This window comes from Rhamphochromis longiceps, linkage group LG20 (assembly GCF_057381845.1).
Source record: "Rhamphochromis longiceps isolate RC_006_pf linkage group LG20, R_longiceps_female_GT1.1, whole genome shotgun sequence".
Taxonomy (NCBI): domain Eukaryota; kingdom Metazoa; phylum Chordata; class Actinopteri; order Cichliformes; family Cichlidae; genus Rhamphochromis; species Rhamphochromis longiceps.
In genome coordinates this window covers 27764314-27770313 of record NC_140576.1, presented here as the reverse complement: position 1 = coordinate 27770313, position 6000 = coordinate 27764314, and the positions used below count along the sequence as shown (strand labels likewise).

Here is a 6000-nt window from a genome sequence, read left to right as displayed (position 1 = left end):
TATGACCAAAGTGTAGCCATGTTTTGATGGCTGGTCCCAGAAGGATAGCACGCCGCGTCACAACGTTCAGATTATCTAACTAAACATGACAATGATTTCACTGTACTCGACTGGCCTCCATAATCACCAGATCTCAATCCAACAGAGAACCTTTGGGAGGAGGTGGAACAGGAGATTCACATCATGGATGCACAGATGACAAATCTGCTGCTCTTGGGCTAAAACTCTCTGAGCAACCTTCCCTCCTTGTTCAAGCTACTTAAGACTCAACTAGGTGCTGGAAAGAATTTATGCAGTTCTGATGGTAAAACGGCGTCCAACCCAGTACTTAATAAAGCGATTAGTGAGTCTATAGTAAAATGCGATGTAAACAGTTCTTGTGTTTGTTGTAGCTCTACAGCATAGAATACCACATGAAAAGGATGTTTGAATAGTGGAAGATGTTGGGATGAATCTTATAACTGAAGCAGAAATACACAGTGTCAGGTTTCAGAGTTTGTATTGTACCAAATGCTATCTACACACCTATGAATGTGAAAGTCAGTGTAATACATGTCAGCCAGTCGGCCAGCACAAGTTGGACTGCGATGCCCTGCCTGATCTTATGACACCTGCAGTTTATCTCAACACCCTTTGGAAGCATCTGACTCCAGGTCCAGCTGGACTAAACAAGAGTTTTCAGATAAATAAATAAATAGACAAACAAGCCCCACCTCCTAAGAGTATGTTCCTCAGAATAGCAACATCTGTGCTTTTGCATTTTGAATGAATTTGTTTTAGTAGTAACAGAGTATTTTTACATTGTTGTATTGACGTTTTTACGCCAATAACAACAGCAAAAAAAGTCCTTCTTCCGTGTCTGAGAATTTTCATCTGTTCAGTCAGTCCATCTGTTGACTCTAAACCCACCGATACAGACCTGTACTTTAACGGGAAGTACACTACATTCCAATAAATGCACTGTTTGTTTTGGACTAGCACAGAACTTCTCACATATGTCCCCCCTACCTTTTGTGTTAAATGTTTGCCACCTCATAATTTTCCCCAGAACTTAAAGGCATGCAATGAGAAGAAGAAAAAAAAAAATCCATCATGTGTGAAAAGGAGAGCTCAGGCCGAAAGTGGAATTACCCCTGACTTTTTGCCAAAAAAGAGACACTTGCAGGCCTGAGCATCACATGTCTGTCATAGGTGTTTTCCAGTCAAACTGTGTCAAACTGCAAAAGCCACTCTTGTTTTTGTTTTGTTTTTAAAATCTTGACTGATCGGTGTTTTCTTGTTGTTGCCACAAGAGGGGGTAAGTTACAATAATCCCCCGGTCACTACTGAGCCCTATGGCAACAGACGCACAAGCTAGAAGACCCACGGGGGCTCATCACAGCCCCACTGCTTACATCATAACGCATATTATTATTACTATTATTACTACTATTATTATTATCATCATTTCGGAATCCGTTTCGGAATCATTTCACATTAAATGGATATAGGCTACACACAGTGCATTCACGCTGTCTCATTTCCTGACTGTCCAGAGAGACAGCGAGAGGAGATACGGGGACACGGAGAGAGAGAGAGAGAGAGAGAGAGAGAGTGTGTGTGTAGGGTTAGAACTGAGAGAAGGGGAGAGAGAGCGAGAGAGAGGGAGAGAGATAGACATGCACAGAAGAGGAGGAGGAGGGGGAGGCTCCTGATACCAAGACACGGAAAAGCAGGGGAGGGAAAGAGAGAAAGAAAAAGGGGCTGGTGGAGGAAGAGGAGCGGGGAGTTGGAGAAAACGGGGAATAAGACTTACAGAGAGCATACAGAGGAGAGGAAGGAGAGTACCTAGTGCTTTGGACATCCCCTCCTTTCTTCTCTTAGGCTGTCACACCAGATTGGACTCCGAAGGACCGACACCACGTCCACCCCAGACCCCATGGGGTAACAGGTATGTCTGACTTCCTTATATTACTAGTAGCCCTTTAAAAAAAATACAGCGTTCAGCCTCTCTCCCTTTGGTAACAGGTTTAAGATTTCATTGAGACGCGGCGGATATCGCAATATTTCCATGGCTTCAGGCTCTATCTTACCAACAATTAGTTTTCTGCCTCACGGAGCCATCGCGTCTACAGCTGATAGTTGGTGGGCGCACAGGTTGGAGACATGACACAATGCAACTCTTCACAAATCGTGGCGCTATAGTAGTTGGCCATCGGAAAAGCTACTGTATGAAGGCCTGTCTGTCTGTTTTTTATTTCTTTCTGTTTTTTTCTCTCTCTCAGTGCTTTTTAGTCTAGTCCGTCGGCATCATGTTAGCCACGCAGAGTGCATTTTGACAGCGATATACCCGACCGAGTGAGCAGGCAACAGTCTGAAAGTACGCCTACCTGTTCCATACGTGACAGCCAGCTGTCTATTGCGCTTGTTGATATTTGGAGAAGCTGTAATTTGTTGAATGGATACGCATATTAAAGCCATATTCCACACATTAGGCGGCGAATTATTAAACAGATAGACCAAAAAAATCTATTCCTGTCCACTTTGCTGTGTTTTTCCACATGTGTTTGAATATACTACCAAACTGCTTCAAATCCAAATGAATATTACTAGTATAAATGGGTAGTAAAATATACTTTTTTCATTGTTAGCGCGCAGGAAGAAAATGCAGTTTCCAGTTTGCGTAATTTACGACTGGTTTTGAATAAAAACCATGCACCACTTAGTCAAACGTGTCCTTTTGACTTTTCGAAAAAGCCCATCTTTTAGGTTAGGCAGGTGTATGTGACACTTGCCGACACATACGTAATTTTTCTCTTGGGGTTCGTGTCAGCTCCTCGAGTTTGACGAAACCACCGGATCCTGCTGAAATTTTTTACAAAGTTTTGAAAAGCATGACACGATATCGCCACACTGATTGGGGTGTGGGAGGATTGTGAAGCGCACACGCCGTACCAGAAAATACGAGTGATGCTCCGTACAGCCGTCTGGAGGGGATTCAAAATGAAAGCGCTCTGAGTCTGGAAGACAAGAGCTTAAACCCTCCTCCTTCTCCCCTCGATTAACCTCCGTTTGGGGGATTTCTCCAGCTGGAAATTTCTGCTGCGTCAACACCCAACCCTAGAGTACCAGACAAGACAGAGGGGGGATTTTGTTTGCAGATGGTGCTCTTGGGTATTTTTTTTCTTCTTCTTTTCTTTTTTGTAATTGTTGAGGTACAGCTGATCATCATCTGATCCGCGTTGAGAGTTGAAAAGAGAGTGGCGTCAAGTGTTTTCTGTTTATTAAAGCTGAAGCGTCTCTCCCGCTCGGTCTGTCTCCAGCGCTGTGGGTACAGTGTATGTCTGCTGTCTGTGTCTGCCCTCTCAAACCGGTCAGTTCCGTCTTCCTCCATTTTCTACCATGCTTACCATGTGAGAGGGGAACAACCCCACTTCATTCACGCTCTGTAAAGAAAACGGCGGTGGGCCCCTAGCTGTTGTGCATCCCCTGCACAGCCAGGTGAGCGCTCAGCAAAGAGATCTATGCATTGCTCTAATCACTGTCCATTATCACAGGGGATTTCAAACTTTAATATAACATAGGACAAACTTAGACTGACGCTGGGATTTATTCCTCATGAGATTATTTTAATTGTTTCATCTTGTTATGTATAACCTACATCAGTTAAAGCCTGTTTTTCAGAATAGGCAGAAGCAAAGTTACAAGTTACAAAAGTCAGCGAGAGAAGGCTGAGAAGACATATACTTGGGCTTTTTTGTGCTAACACAAATCAAACAAAAACACTGCAGATTTAAATCGTGCCCTTTTGGCTTATAGCTTTGTAATGCCAGTTAGATCTAGGTCTTTTCCTCTGTTTGACATCATCTAACTGGATCTCTGGGATTAAGAGACCATCAAGCCATTTTTCCAAATTGTCTTAGGCCTCTCTCTGGATTTGTCTGGTTACTTTGTCCTTCCTACTACTCAGTTAAGAGTTGGCGCTTGATATGATAAATCCTCCAAAGTCTTTTATTCAGTAATTCAATTACTGTAGGCTTGTCTGTGTGTGTGTTTGTGTGTTTGCATGCATGCCATGCACATTTTGCAAAGTCCTCATGAGGAGTTGAAAGCCTAATTATCTTCTTTTAATGCCTACAATCCTCAGCTGTTCTGGCATTCAGACACATTTCAATATGCCATCCATACTGTCACCTTAGCTTCTTCCACAATCCTGTCTGTGGGTCCTGACATGACATCCCAGTGGGGCTGCTTCCCTAAAGTGGGGTTGTGTAGTATCATTATTGAGAACAGTGAATGTCAGTGTTTCTGTGTGTGTGTGTGTGTGTGTGTGTGTGTGTGTGTGTGTGTGTGTGTGTGTGTGTGTGTGTGTGTGTGTGTGTGTGTGTGTCTGCACCTCCATCTGTGTGTTCCACGGGGAGAATATAATACAGACCAAGACAACAGTTACAAGGATGAGTGGAGGAGGAGTGTAGGCGAGATCGGCCGAAAGATGGAAAAAATATTAGCTGCGCGTGTTCTTGTGGGACTGCAAAGCAGGATTTGAAGCACTTTACACTTGTGCATTCTCTCATGAATGGACCTTTTGAAGTTGATTAAACAAGATTAAGTGCATCAGCATGACTTTTCTGTCTTTTTCTCGGTTGAAACCAAAGTTTCCCATCGTGTTTGCTGGAGGCTGGCGGAGGTTGTTGCACTGAATAATATCCACACGCCGCAGCAGATTTTGGACATCTGTGGGAAACGGTGAGGGTGTGGCTGTGTGTGAATAGAGGGTGAGAAAATGAGAAGGAGGGCTCTTGGTTTGGGTGGTGGTCAGGTATGAAGCTCAAAACTATGGCCTCTTCATTGTGTGTGTGTGTGTGTGTGTGTGTGTGTGTGTGTGTGTGTGTGTGTGTGTGTGTGTGTGTGTGTGTGTGTGTGTGTGTGTGTGTGTGTGTGTGTGTATGAATGCAAGCCTGTAGCTGTGTAGGTGGTGCTCAGGTTGTGGGCTGAACTGTGTGGTAGCGAGTTGGTCGACTTCAGCTACGCAGACCCTGGGGATGTAGTGTACTACACCCTCACAACATCAAGCGTGTGTTCATATAAACAGTGTGGCAATACTCTAAACAGTAAGTTTATCTAATTTACAATACATTTTCCCAAAAGATAGAAGGATCAGTGCTCCACAAAGACACATTTGTCCCTGTTAACAACCTTGTACTTGATTCATCTCCCTGTCTCTATCTCTCCCTGCCAGTTTTCTCAGCCCGATTGCCCCTCAGAGCTTACTTGTTAATGGGAACACCTGTTTGGTTAATTCACTGCAAAATGAACCACTTACTCTGGCATGTACATGTCTTACATGACACAACACATCTCTCTGGAGTTTTGTGACAACTCTGTTTCCTACCTGTTACATCGTGGATATTATAATGCTCACATCTATTTCATTTTTAGACAGTTTGGCACATATTAACCCCCCACCTGCCCCTACCCATATCTCTACCAGTTCCATCCCCCCATTTCGTAATAGCTCCCGAGGCCCTTTAGCTTAACTGGTTCTATAGCTCATTGTGCAGGGATGAATACAGGTGTTCCTAATCCCCATAGGGTTACACGGATGCTGTGGGGGATGTGTGTGCGTCCATGTATTTGTGTGTAACAGCTGGCTTCCCTTTCTACTCATTTGACATACTCTATCTGCCCCCAGCAGAGAGAACAGGTGAGTTTAATCCATCCCCACCCCAGACCCGCACACATGTGCAGAATTACTCCCTACCTCTCACATATATCTTAATATTTCATAGCGTTGTTTGCGCTCACAGGACGTCAATGAAAATAACAATCTGTTAAGTTCCTTTCTTTCGTTACTTTGTCCCTGAATTTTAAATTAAAAGGTCATTTCCAGTTTTTAATCTTTTTTTTTTGTCTTTTACACTTCAGAAGAAAGATTGAAGTCCTGAAGGAAAATTTAAATTTGATTGCTGCTAAAAATAAATGCAAGGGAATTTTGAAAATTTTTGCTTGGGAGCTGTTGAT

The 6000-nt window shown here is 43.5% G+C and overlaps 1 protein-coding gene across 3 annotated transcripts in view; it reads left to right on the top strand.

The window, feature by feature from the left end:
- The first annotated feature begins 1637 nt into the window (after nucleotides 1-1637).
- zbtb46 (zinc finger and BTB domain containing 46) overlaps nucleotides 1638-6000 on the top strand; it is a 61363-nt gene continuing 57000 nt past the window's right edge. For 2 of the 3 annotated variants that reach the window (XM_085393007.1, XM_085393005.1), the window contains exon 1: nucleotides 1638-1930. The gene's annotated coding sequence lies outside the window, so the exon portion shown is untranslated. The remainder of the gene's footprint in view (nucleotides 1931-6000) is intronic. The other variant, XM_085393008.1, reaches the window with a different exon arrangement.